The sequence below is a fragment of the Balaenoptera physalus genome (genome assembly GCF_965194825.1).
Source record: "Balaenoptera physalus genome assembly, chromosome: 19".
NCBI lineage: Eukaryota > Metazoa > Chordata > Mammalia > Artiodactyla > Balaenopteridae > Balaenoptera > Balaenoptera physalus.
In genome coordinates this window covers 3,670,189-3,684,182 of record NC_138900.1, presented here as the reverse complement: position 1 = coordinate 3,684,182, position 13,994 = coordinate 3,670,189, and the positions used below count along the sequence as shown (strand labels likewise).

General features: G+C 45.1%; 1 long non-coding RNA gene across 7 annotated transcripts in view; it reads right to left on the bottom strand.

The window, feature by feature from the left end:
- LOC309648339 overlaps nucleotides 1-13,576 on the bottom strand; it is a 40,582-nt gene extending 27,006 nt beyond the window's left edge. For 6 of the 7 annotated variants that reach the window (XR_014256608.1, XR_014256609.1, XR_014256610.1 and 3 more), the window contains exon 1: nucleotides 6,022-8,350. This is a non-coding gene — a long non-coding RNA (uncharacterized lncRNA). Of the gene's footprint in view, nucleotides 1-6,021; nucleotides 8,351-13,465 lie in introns of those variants that run through there. The other variant, XR_014256607.1, reaches the window with a different exon arrangement.
- Between the last annotated feature and the right edge of the window lie 418 nt (nucleotides 13,577-13,994).

The window sequence follows — 13,994 nt, the reverse complement described above, 5'->3', positions numbered from 1 at the left end:
GGTCTGCACTCAAGGTCAAGTCCCCTTTTTACGCAGAGTCATAGCCACTTTTTCCCTTGGAGCGCCTACGGCGTGAGTAAGCTATGGCTTCCCGTGCACCAAACTTTCATGGCTTCTCATATATTGTGTTATCACTGCCCCACAAGACACTGTATTACCAGACTTTCTTACACCCAGCTGTGGACTCATGACGAATTCTCATCCATGGAATGAGAGCAGAGGTGATACCTGCCACTTCAGGATTTTTTTAAAAAAAGAAATGGATGTGGGACTTCCCTGGTGGCGCAGTGGTTAAGAATCCGCCTGCCAATGCAGGGGACACGGGTTCGAGCCCTGGGCTGGGAGGATCCCACATGCCGCGGAGCAACTAAGCCCGCGTGCCACAACTACTGAGCCCGCATGCCACAACTACTGAAGCCCACGTACCTAGAGCCCGTGCTTCACAACAAGAGAAGCCACCGCAATGAGAACCCCGCGCACCACAAGAGTAGCCCCCGCTGGCCACAACTAGAGAAGGCCCACACACAGCAACGAAGACCCAACGTAGCCAAAAATTAATTAATTAATTTAAAAAAAAAAGAAAGAAAGAAATGGACGCATCATTTTCACTCTCTCATTCTCCTTCCCCTCTCTGGTAGCAGAGTACTCCAAGATCTTAGTGGGTGCTGGGACCAAAAGTTGGAAGAATCCTGGGAACACGGGTCACCCCATGGAGGAACTCCAACTGCCGACCTGGGGGCACCCGTACTGAAGAGTTACATGAGTGAGAAATAGACATTCCACTGAGACAAACTGCTGAGCTTTCGAGGTTGATGTGTGGGGAAAAAGAAATCTAGTGTTACTAGAGGTTACATATCACCTCTGCAATCACATGATTTTTGGAGAACTTTGACGTGTGTCTTCCTCATTAGACTGGGAGCTCCATTAATTTGCATATTTCAAATGTTTGGCACAGACTCAGGTCCCTAAGAGACACCCAATAAATATGTATTTGTTGAAACAACATAAAAGGAAAGCCACCGAGTCGCACCTCCCTAGGAAGGTGACTTGCTTAAGGTCCCATGTTCTACGTGAGACAGAGCTGGCATTACAGCACCATTTATGTCTAACCCCTGTCGGCGCTCAGAATCTCTCTCCACACCCTAGGGCCAGCCTTGCCCATCTGGATTTGGTGTTTGGATGGGAGATGCAAGTAGGGCATGAGTGTGGCTGGAACAGTTGTCCTCTCCCAGACCCCCAGTCAAGGGAAGGAGGAACTAGGTCACGTGGATGAACTTTCTGTTAAAACACTTAGTAAGAAAACCGCGAGATGGTTGGGACTGAGTCTCTGAGCACCACAGCCCGTACATCTGTCCGTTGGCAAGGCTGAGTCTTGGGCAGGCGGCATCGTGCCTGCCATGTTTACTTTTTGGTTTTCCGTTGGTGAGTTCTGACACGGCAGGAGGGGACCTCTGGGCTGGGGGACCAGAATGCTGAAACTCCAGGGCCTTCCCTAGACCACAGTCCCGCCTGGATCGATGCTATGGGACCTCAGTGATTCAAGGGGGAGCAGAGACTATGGAAAGACGGTACTGTCTACCCAAGCATCAGGCTTCCCTGCCCCGGCCTTGAACCAGGAGCTTAGGGGCTTAATCAAATACGGATTCTGAGTGAAGAATGGAGCATTTTAAACCTGGATTTCTCTACTAGGGCTGAGTCTGGGCCACAAGATTTGGATACGAGAGAGTAAGTCTCTGTCCTAAAGTGATAAGGTCTATCCTGGATCAATGCAGTCGACTCTCACCAGCAGAGCCAGAACTGGATAAGAAAAGGCTGGGATGGTGGGCTTATTTGGGGAATGCTTTTGGAGTCTAAACTCTTAAGTGCTTGGACTCGGTGAGACTCTAGGTTTTTTTTTTTTTGGCTGCACCACACGGCATGTGGGATCCTAGTTCCCTGACCAGGGCTCGAACCCGCACCCCCTGCACTGGAAGCGTGCAGTCTTAACCACTGGGCCACCAGGGGAGTCCTGTGAGGCTCTAGATTTGATCCCCTTCTAGAAAGCTACTCTAGAGTCATCGTCCTGGATGAGCCAGACTCGCTGTTGGACCAGAAGAATTTCGTGACCCTCTGGGGCTGGGAGCTATCCAGGTCTGATGGGTTCTGTCTGCATAGAGATGGAAATCTTGAGCTCCGGGATAAAGATTTCACCAGAGTTCAGGAACATGTCCAAATTACCCAACTACCCGTGGTACATGGTAGCAGACAATTCAGGCCTTCGCCACCGTCACTATGGCAGCCAAAGCCACGGCTGGCGATTTCAGGTTGGACGCCTACCCAGAGGTTGCCCCGTCTCAGGTCCCGCCCGTCATGTTCGGATCAAGGGGGAAATGAATGGGCCACGTGGAGCCCTTCACAGAGACAAGAACAGAGGGTGAGGGAGGTGAGGAACCAACCCCCCTTCCCACGGCCACCTCCCTTTCTTCTGGTTGCTCCTGACAACTACCTTCAGCTTAGCCAGCACTTGGTGGGTTTCTGGAGAGAACGTGGAAATGCATGCCTTTAATGTTCCTCAGAACTCCAGCTTAGCTGGTGCCTTCTAGTACGGAGGCATCCATCAGCTCAGATGGTGCGTCAGTTGCCGGGGTCATAATGACATGCTCCTTTGCTATCCATACTCCTGGGAGGTGGCTTTCCACAAGGGAGTCTGGTCTCCCTTGCATCTGCTTGTGACTGTAGTAAGTAATTATCGCCAAGAAAGTTGGGCAGAAATAATGTGTATTGGGCTTCCCTGGTGGTGCAGTGCTTAAGAGTGCGCCTGCCAATGCAGGGGACACGGGTTCGAGCCCTGGTCCAGGAGGATCCCACATGCCACGGAGCAACTAGGCCCGTGTGCCACAACTGCTGAGCCTGTGCTCTGGAGCCCGCGAGCCACAACTACTGAAGCCCCCATACCACAACTACTGAAGCCTGCGCGCCCAGAGCCTGTGCTCCACAACAGGAGAGGCCACCGCGATGGGACGCCCGTGTACCGCAATGAAGAGTAGCCCCAGCTCGACGCAACTAAAGAAAGCCCGCGCTCAGCAATGAAGATCCAATGCAGCCAAAAATAAATAAATAAATTTATAAAAAAAAAAATAATAATAATGTGTATCACTTCCAGGCCAGCGACTTACAGGGGGACCTACCCTTTCTGCTTTCTCTTTCTCTTTCCTTTGGTTGGAAGCAGAGGACACTGCTGCCCACAAGGATGGTGGGGCCACAGATGGAAGAGGCTGATGTTCCTGAGACCTCCTAGGACAGGAAATTCAAACGCTTCCCAGGAAGACCCACATCGGTCGTGAGTAAGAAACAAACTCCCTTTGTGTTAACACACTGGTATTTTAGGGTTGATCTGTTACAGTGGTGAGTGTTACCCCTTTTTCATATCACAGTGGTAGTTAAATAATTGATGAGTAGCTAAGTAACTGATTGATTCTAACCCCTCATTGGATGGAAGCTCTGCTGAGCGCCGGGACCATATCTGTTTTGTTCACTCCTGTACCCCAGACACCAAGCGCATGACAGGCAATGACTAAGTATTGGTCAACTGGCTTCTGAAGAAAGGGAACTCACAAAACTCACATTTATGAAAGTTTATGGGGAAAGGGACTTGTCCAAGGTTGTTGTAGGAGACAGGATCAGAGGAAGATCTCATTCCGTCTGACTTCTCAGCCCACGCTCTGCACTTCTTTCAATATCTTAACAACCAAGTCTCCACCACACACCTACTCAGAGTGGCCAAAATCCAAAACACTGACACCAAAGGCTGGCGAGGATGTGCAGCTACAGAAACTCTCATTCACTGCTGGTGGGAAATGCAAAATGGTACATTTTGACCATTTGGCAAGTTCCTTACAAAACTAAACCTGCTCACTACCATATGATCCAGCAACTGTGCTCCCTGGTATTTACCTAAATGAATTGAAAAGTTACGTCCACACAAAGCCCTGCGCACAGATGTTTACGGCAGCTGCTTTTTCATAACTGCCAAAACTTGGAAGCAACCAAGATGCTGTCCAGCGGGTGAATAGATACATAAACCGTGGTCCATCCACAATGGAATATTATTCAGTGCTAAAAAGATATGAGCTATCAAGCCATGAAAAAACATGGAGGGACTTTAAATGCTTATTACCCAGTGGAAGAAGTCAGTCTGAAAAGGCTACATGCCGTATGATTCCAACTCTATGACATTCTGGAAAAGGAAAAACTATGGATACAGTAAAAAGATCAGTTGTTGCCAGGGGTTAGGAAGGAGGGAAGGATAAACAGGTGGAGCAGAGAGGAATTTTAGGGCGGTGAAACTACTCTGTATGATACTGCAGTGGTGGATGCATGGCATCATACCTTTGCCCGAACACATAAACTGTACAACAGCGAGAGTGAGCCCTCTTACACTAATATGTATAAAATAGATAACTAATAAGAACCTGCTGTATTAAAAAAAAAACAATTCAGAAAAAAAGAAAAAGAGTGAGCCCTCATGTAAACTATGGGCTTTGGGTGGTTATGATGAGTCAATGTGAGTTCATCAGTTGTAACACGTGTACCACTCTGGTGCCAGCGTGTTCATAATGCGGGAGGCTGTGCATGTCTGGGGGCAGGGGGTGTATGGGAAACCTTGGTATCTTCTGCTCAATTTTTTTTTTCTTTTTTGGCCGCACTGCACAGCTTGTGGGATCTTAGTTCCCTGACCAGGGATTGAACCTGGGCCCTCGGCAGTGAGAGCACAGAGTTCTAACCAGTGGACCGTCAGGGAATTTCTCTTCTGCTCAATATTTATTTAGTTACCTATCTATCTATCTATCTATCTATCTATCTATCTATCTATCTATCTATCTATCTATTGCGGCACTGGGTCTTCGTTGATGCGCGCAGGCTTTCTCTAGTTGTGGAGAGCGGGGGCTACTCTTTGTTGCGGTGTGCATGCTTCTCATTGCGGTGGCTTCTCTTGTTGCGGAGCACGGGCTCTAGGCGCGCGGGCTTCAGCAGTTGTGGCTCACGGCCTCAGTAGTTGTGGCGCACGGGCTTTGTTGCTCCGCGGCATGTGGGATCTTCCCGGACCAGGGCTCGAACCCGTGTCCCCTGCATTGGCAGGCGGATTCTTAACCACTGTGCCACCAGGGAAGGCCCCTCTTCTGCCCAATTTTGCTGTGAACCTAAAACTAGTCTAAGAAATAAAATTCTTTTGCGAAAAGAACCAAATTGCCCACCTGAACTTGATGGTGGGCCGTGAATGGTGTTCCAGATAAGCGAGCAGCGGTTTGCTTGCAAAGCTGGTGAAACATCAGTTATGCTATGAAGCACCCCTCACTGCTGATGCGGGTGGCGGTGAAAGAACAAAGCTCAAGGAAAGCAGTTACTTCCCTTTTTGTGAGAAAATCCATAGGAAAACCGAAACATACTTGGGGTTAAGCTTCTGCACCTCATACCCCGCACGTCTGTCTGTCGAGTTGGGTTGTTTCAGTTCCTCTGTTTGCACATGCTGGCCATGGATGGGACAGCACCTGCCTGCCTCGCCCTCTCCCCTGATCCTCCTTGGAGAGCTTCCCATGGTGATGAGCTTCCCTGGGCTGTTTTCTCCCCAGGCTCTGTGATTCTGCCCTTGCAAGGACGTTCAGATGCTACTGAAGGATGGTGAACATCAAACCTCTTACGAATGATGGGCTCCCACTGATATCCCGAGGCTTGTGATCACCTGTGAGCATGCCCAGCTAGCCCCAGTCCTCTATGGGGCTCAGACGGGCTGTTTTAAGCTTTTTACCCAGGTAGTGACATGTATGGGAGGTCCACCTTAGGTTCTTGGGGACAGAGAAAGGTTCTTGGTGACACAGAGAGGCCCTCCAGACTCAGTGGGACGGAAGGACACTGACAGAGACAGAGAGAGAGAAAAAAAAAGGAGAGACAGAGAATTTGCATAAAGTCAGACTAAGCGAGACAGAAGAGAGGAAGAGCCAGAGACAGAGACAGATGTACTGACTGAAGGAGACCTCTGCTTACTTCAGGTACCAAGGGTGTGTTTAGAGATGCTCCGTCAAGCGTGGTGGCCGCTACCCACAGGTGTCTGTTGATCAATCTACACAAAGCCAGTCTCAGCCGGGATGTGCTTCAATTATAAAACACACCCTGGACCTGGAAGACATAGTAAAAAGAAAGAGTGTGAGCTATGTCGTTGGTCATTTTTTACACCGAAAAGATAACATTTTAAAACAGATTGGGTTAAATGAAACATAATTACTTATGTGTAATTACTTTCCACCAGTTTCTTTTTGCTTTCTTAGTGTGGACATTTAAAAACGCACACGTGGCTAGTATTTGCGGTGGATACTGTATTTTCATTGGACAGCGCTGGTTCACGGAGCTGGCTCGCCACCTGAACACCCCACACTCTTTGCAAAGGAGACTCAAAGGAAAATGGGCATCTTCCCTGAAGGAGATGCTCAGACAGTCTCCGGAGAGCATATGACCAAGAGGCATTACTCAGAGACCTGGGGTGACTTATTCTTTCTGTCCTAAGAGAGATGAGCTAACATTCCAGGTCTTGCTTATTAGCAGACCATGGCTTTTCTGGCTTCCCTTGAATTTTGTGACTTCAGTCACTGAAGACATCTCCAGTCACCATGGCTTTTCTGACAACGACCTCTCGTGTCATTGGATCCTAATGATTTTTGGACCCTGACTTCGTGGTCATGGGGGGCCGGAACAGTGCAGAAGACAAAAACAATAAACTGGACATAAGGTAAATCTATCCAGACTGAAGTACTCAGAAAAGAAAATGGAAACCCAAAGGAAAATTCTAAGAGACTTGTGGAGCACAGGAAAAAGTTTCTACGTATGATTAATTGGAGCCCTAGGAGCGAAGAAGAGAGAGAATGAAGAAAAAGCAATATTTGAGGAGATAATGACCTAGAAATTATCCAGTTTTATCTAATTTTAATTTTATCCAGCTTTTAATTATCCAAAGTGATCCATTTTGGGAACCTTCCTGGTGGTCCAGTGGTTAAGACTCAGTGCTCCCAATGCAGGGGGCACGGGTTCGATCCCTGGTCAGGGAACCCAATCCTGCATGCTGCATGGCACGGCCAAAAAACAAACAAACAAAAACCAAACCAAACCAAACCAAAACAAAAAACCAAAGTGATCCATTTTTGTTTCCCAAATTGGATCAGCCATCAAGCCACTGCTTCCAGAACCTCAGAGAAACCCAAGATAAGTACATATAAAACAGTGTTTAGTACTTCAAAGTGAATTCATCCAAACTTTAAAGGAAAAATAACACCAATCTTATAAAAAACATTTCAGTGAGAAAAAAGAGAGAATATACCTTATATCCCATGAATTTATTTGTCTGTTTATTTACATTGAGACATAATTACATATAACATTGTTTAAGTTTAAGGTGTACAGTATATTGATTTGATACATTTAAATATTGCACTTTGATTACCACTGTAGCATTAGCTAACACATCCATCCCATCACATAGTTGCCATTTCTCTTCTTCTTTGTGCTGAGAACAAGATCTAGTCTCTTAGCAACTTTGAAGTCTAGAGTACAGTATTGTTGTCTATACCATGCTATATATTAGATCCCCAGAACTTCGTCTTACAACTGCAAGCTGGTACCCTTTGGCCAGCATCTCCCCATTTTCCCCACCCCAGCCCTTAAAAAACAATCATTCTACCCTCTATTTCTATGAGTTTGGCTTTTTTTAGATGCCCTATAGAAGTGAGATCATACAGCATTTGTCTTTCTCTGTCTGATTTATTTCATTCAGCATGATGCCCTCAGGGTCCATCTTTACTTTTGCAAATGGTAGGATTTCCTTCTTTCTCATGGCTGAATAATATTCCACTTATAAATATACCACATCTTCTTTAACCATTCATCTGTTGATTGACACTTAGGTTGCTTCCATATCTTGGCTATTACGAATAACGCTGCAATGAACATGGGAATTCAGAAATCTCTTAGAGATTCTGTTTTCATTTCCTTTAGATATATACTCAGAAGTGGGATTGCTGGGTCATATGGTAGTTCTATTTTTAATTTTTTGAGGAAGATCTATACTGTTTTCTATATCCCATTTTGGAATTCAAGCAAAGCCTTGATTTCAAAGCCCAACTAAGGATATTACGTGATAAAATATTACAAGCTAATCTTGCTCAAGAATCCTTAATAAAAATGAGCAAATAATATAGTTATATAATAACAATACTATTTTATAACCAAGTGGGATTTATACCTTGTATGCAGAATGACTTAACATTTAAAAATACATCAGTAGGGGCTTCCCTGATGGGCAGTGGTTAAGAATCCTCCTGCCAATGCAGGGGAACATGGGTTCGAGTCCTGGTCCGGGAAGATCCCACATGCCGCGGAGCAACTAAGCCTGTGTGCCACAACTACTGAGCCTGTGCTCTAGAGCCCGCGAACCACAACTACTGAACCCGTGAGCCACAACTACTGAAGCCTGCGCGCCTAGAGCCTGTGCTCCACAACAAGATAAGCCACCGCAAGAAACAGCCTGCACACTGCAACAGAGTAGGCCCCACTCCCTGCAACTAGAGAAAGCCCACGTGCAGTGATGAAGACCCAACGCAGCCAAAAAAACCAAAAAACAAACAAAAAAACACATCACTATAACTTTCCTCATTAACAGAGGAAAAAAGAGACAAATTATATGCAGAACATATGACAGATGCAGAACACATTTAAGAAAATTAAATGGCCATTCACAGTAAAGGAAACAAAACAGAACAAAAAAATACACACTACAGTAAAATAGGAAATTTCTTAATCTGGTAAAGAAGATGGAAGTAGCCCTACAAAAAGCATCATATTAAACGGTGAAATCTTGATGTCATCATTTGTATTCATTAGCGATTCTAGCCAGTACAAAAAAGCAAGAAAAAGGGATGAAAGCCATAAGCATTGGAAACAAAGTAATACAAACTGTCACTTAAAATAGAATATACTGTTGTGTACATAAAAAATCCAAGAGACTATACAAACTACCAAAATTAATAAATGAATTTTGCAAGGCTGTTACATAGAAGGTCCACAAAAACCCAACCATGTTTCTTCATAACAGCAAAAAAAAAAAAAAAAGGGCGGGGGTAGAAATAAAATTTTAAAAAACCAATGACATACACAATAATCTAAAAACATATAATAAAAGCAATAAATCTAAGAAAGGATCTGTAAGACCACCACATTGAACTACAAAACATATTGAGAGAAACTCTGAAGTCTTAAATTTTAAATAGAGAGTAGAAAGACTCAATATTGTAAAGATGTTGATAGTCCCAAAAGGAATCTGTGGATTTGATGAAATTTCAATCAAAACCCAGGGAAAAACTAACATAGAGTTACCATATGATCCAGCAATCCCACTCCTGGGCATATATCTGGAAAAGATGAAAACTCTAATTCGAAAAGATACATGCACCCCAATGTTCACTACAGCACTATTCACAATAGCCAAGACATGGAAGCAACCTAAATGTCCATCGACAGAGGAATGGGTAAAGAAGATGTGGTACATATATACAATGGAATATTACTCAGCCATAAAAAAGAATGGAATAATGCCATCTGCAGCAACATGGATGGACCTAGAGATTGTCATACTAAATGAAGTTAAGTCAGACATAGAAAGACAAATATCATATGATACCACTTATATGTAGAATCTAAAAAATGATACAAATGAACTTATTTACAAAACAGAAACAGACTCACAGACAAAAACAAACTTCTGGTTACCAAAGGGGAAAAGGTGGGGAGAGGGACAAATTAGGAGTTTGATACTAGCAGATACGAACTGCTATATATATATAAAACCCAGGGAGTTTTTTTTTTCTTAGACATACTGAGGGCCAAACTTATTCAATGATATCTTGAAAAAGAAAAACAAAGCTGGAAGACTCACACTCCTAGGTGTCATGAAGCTAGAGTGTCTGGAACCATGTGATATGGGCGCACAGACACACAAACTAAACATTAGAACAGATGGAAAGGCTGGTAACAGATGGGTTCAGTCTCCTGCGATATGACACAGGATACCCAGCAGCTCAATGAGACCAGGATGGTCCTTCCAATAAACTGTGCTGTATCTATCGGATTTCCACATGCAAAATGTATGTGGACTCTTAGCACGCAACACACACACACACACACCATTATTTCCCAAGGACTGACGACATAAATCTAAAAAGTACATATATAGTTCTGGGAGGAATACACAGGAAGCTTCTTCACATTTTGCAGCAGCACTAAATATAAAATAAAAATTAGATAAATGGGACTATAATAAGATTCAGAAATTCTATTCTTCAAAATGCCCCAATAAGAAAGTGAACCCCAGCTAGACTAGGAATAGATAATCACAATGAACATATCTGATAAAGGACTCACATGCATAATAAGAAAAAGAGAAAGCTTCCTATTGTTTAGTAAAAAATGTTAGTCAACCCAATTTTCTGAAATGAGAAAATGACTCAAACAGACATTTCACAAAAATAAAATGAATACTCGACCAAAAACCATAGGAAAGTGTTCCCAAGTGCATCAGTCATTAGAGAAATGCAAAGTAAAACCACAAAGGTACCACCACCCATCACAGTGTGGCTAAAATAAAAAGATGCAAAATTGGAGGGCTTGGTGAGGATGTGGAATAACCAGAACACTCAGATTAATTAATTAATCTGTATTAATTAAATTAATACAATCACTTTGAAAAATGTTCAGAAGTACCTACTAAAGTTGAATAAATGTGTTTAGCACAACACACAGCAGTTACACTCGTAGGTTTATTCCAACAAAAATGCACATATATGTTCATCACTTCACATGTGTTAAGAAATTCAAAGCAGCATTATCCATCACTAACCTAAACTAGAAGCTAAGCAAATGCCTATTTACACTAGGATGGATATACTCATTGTGGTGATTCACGCAATAGAATTCTCCAGAGCAACCAGAGCTGAAGGTCTACAGCTCCCTGCATTATTATGGACAAATCTTACAAACATTTGGATGAACAGAAGCCACACACACACACACAAAGAGAGTGAAGAGAATTTTCATGTTGACCTAAAGAACCAAAACAAGCAAATTTAACCCATGCTGTTAGAAGTTAGTGTAGGCATTACCTTTGGAGAGAAGTTACTGGAACACATAAGCGTGCTCAATTTGTGAAAATTCATCAAGCTGTGCATTTGATACGTGCACTTTTTTTTTTTTTTTTTTTGGGTCGCGCCGCACGGCATGTGGGATCTTAATTCCCCCACCGGGGATCTGCATTCGGGATCTTAGTTCCCCAGCCAGGGATCAAACCCACGCCCCCTGCAGTGGAAGTGCAGTGTCTTAACCACTAGACCACCAGGACGTCCCTGATATGTGCACTTTTTTTTTTTTTTTTCAAACTTTGGGTTTATTTATTTATTTATTTATTTATGGCTGTGTTGGGTCTTCGTTTCTGTGCGAGGGCTTTCTCTAGTTGCGACGAGCGGGGGCCACTCTTCATCGCGATGCGCGGGCCTCTCATTATCACGGACTCTCTTGTTGCGGAGCACAGGCTCCAGACGCTCAGGCTCAGTAACTGTGGCTCACGGGCCTAGTTGCTCCGCGGCATGTGGGATCTTCCCAGACCAGGGCTCGAACCCGTGTCCTCTGCATTGGCAGGCAGACTTCCAACCACTGCGCCACCAGGGAAGCCCAATATGTGCACTTTTAATCTAGTACACGTCAATAAAAGTCAACACACACCCTGAGATACATCAGAGGAAAACTGCTGAACCCCAAGGACAAAACCTTAAAAGCACTGAAAGAAAAAGGATACATTACTTTCAAAGGAGCATCAAGAAGAGTTGCAGTTCATTTGCAACAAAAATGATTAATGCCATATTTAAGTGCTAAAAAAAAAAACCTGCCAACCTAGAACTCTACAACAAGAGAAAACTTCAATATTGGCAGTGAAATAAAGACATTTCGGCAATGAAAAATCGTATTCTTCACCAATAGATGGGCACCAAAAGAATGAAAGTTTCAGGCAAAAGGAGAATAATCCCAGTAGAAACAGATATGCAGGAGGGAAGGAAGAAAAATGGAAAGGGTAAATAGTTGAGTAAAGATAGGAATTTCGAATGATGATTCCATCGTTAATGAATTAATAGAACATTAGCACACGTTTACTCTGTATTTGATTTCAAAAATCATTTTGAAAACTGTATTTTGTTATAAAGTTAAAAATGACAATGAACATATGTACCTATATGAATACTGATATATATGTGTGTGGTCACATTATATTTACAAAAATGCAAGGGAAGTTTGAACACACGATTTCAGAAGTTGGTTACTTTAGGTGAGGAAGGAATGGAGTAGGTGGGGGGATACCACGGACATAGACAGGATTTTATCAGTTTTCTGGTTTTCCCGTAGGATGTTGATTTCACAGAGTTTTTCTTTCCATGCTCTGTTTAATTTTCTTTAAAGTGGCCTTTGGAAATTGCCCAGCAGTGTGATTGCAAATACTTAACAGTTAGCTCTCTGAAAGAAAATAACTGATTTGTAGCATCTGTCAATTTCTGGGGTGTAAATACTCACAGCGTGGCTGAATTCAAGCTCTAAAACTGACATCACTGAACCCGCAACCGGGGAGGGATGTTCACAGCCAGGTGTCAGGAACTGGCTTGAGCTGGTTGCTCCACATGCCACTGAGGGCAGCAGTCAGTGAAGTGAAATTGAATTAATCCAAGGGTGTAGGCTATAGGGCTGCCTTTCAGAAAATAAAGTTTAGAAAGGAGGAGGAGGAAGAGTGAGCAAACAAGAGGGCAGGGGGGAGAGAGGGAGAGACAGACAGAGATAGAGGGAGATAGAGAGACACAGGGAGACACAGAGAGACACAGAGAGACAGAGAGACGGAGATAGAGACACAGAGAGGGAGAGAGATGGAGAGACAGAGAGGGAAAGAGAAAGACAAAGAGACAGGGAGATGGAGACAGAGACAGAGACAGAGGGAGAGGGAGGAATTTTATTTGGTCAACAAATAAGAGGAGAGACCTTCAAGATGGCGGAGGAGTAAATTCCTCCCCACAGATACATCAGAAATACATCTACATGTGGAACAACTCCTACAGGACACCTACTGAACGCTGGCAGAAGACCTCAGACCTCCCAAAAGGCAGGAAACTCCCCACGCACCTGGGTAGGGCAGAAGAAAAAAGAAATAACAGAGACAAAAGAATAGGGACGGGACCTGCACCAGTGGGAGGGAGCCGTGAAGGAGGAAAGGCGTCCGCACACTAGGAGCCCCTTCGCGGGCGGAGACTGCGGAGGGGGGAAGCTTCAGAGCCACGGAGGAGAGCGCAGCCACAGGGGTGCGGAGGGCAAAGCGGAGAGATTCCCGCACGGAGGCTCGGCGCCGAGCAGCACTCACCAGCCCGAGAGGCTTGTCTGCTCCCCCGCCGGGGCGGGCGGGGCTGGGAGCTGAGGCTCAGCTTCGGTCGGATCCCAGGGAGAGGCCTGGGGTTGGCGGCGTGAACACAGCCTGAAGGGGTTAGCGCACCACAGCTGGCCGGGAGGGAGTCCAGGAAAAGTCTGGAACTGCCGAAGAGGCAAGAGACTTTTTCTTGCCTCTTTGTTTCACGGCACACAAGGAGAGGGGATTCAGAGCGCCGCCTAAACGAGCTCCAGAGACGGGCGCGAGCCGCGGCGATCAGCGCGGACCCCAGAGACGGGCACGAGACGCTAAGGCTGCTGCCGCCGCCACCAAGAACCTGTGAGTGAACACAGGTCACTCTCAACACAGCCCCTCCCGGGAGCCTGTGCAGCTCGCCACTGCCAGGGTCCCGTGATCCGGGGACAACTTCCCCGGAAGAACGCACGGCGCGCCTCGGGCCGCTGCAACGTCACGTCACGACGCCTCTGACGCCGCAGGCTCGCCCCGCCTCCTCCATACCGCTCCC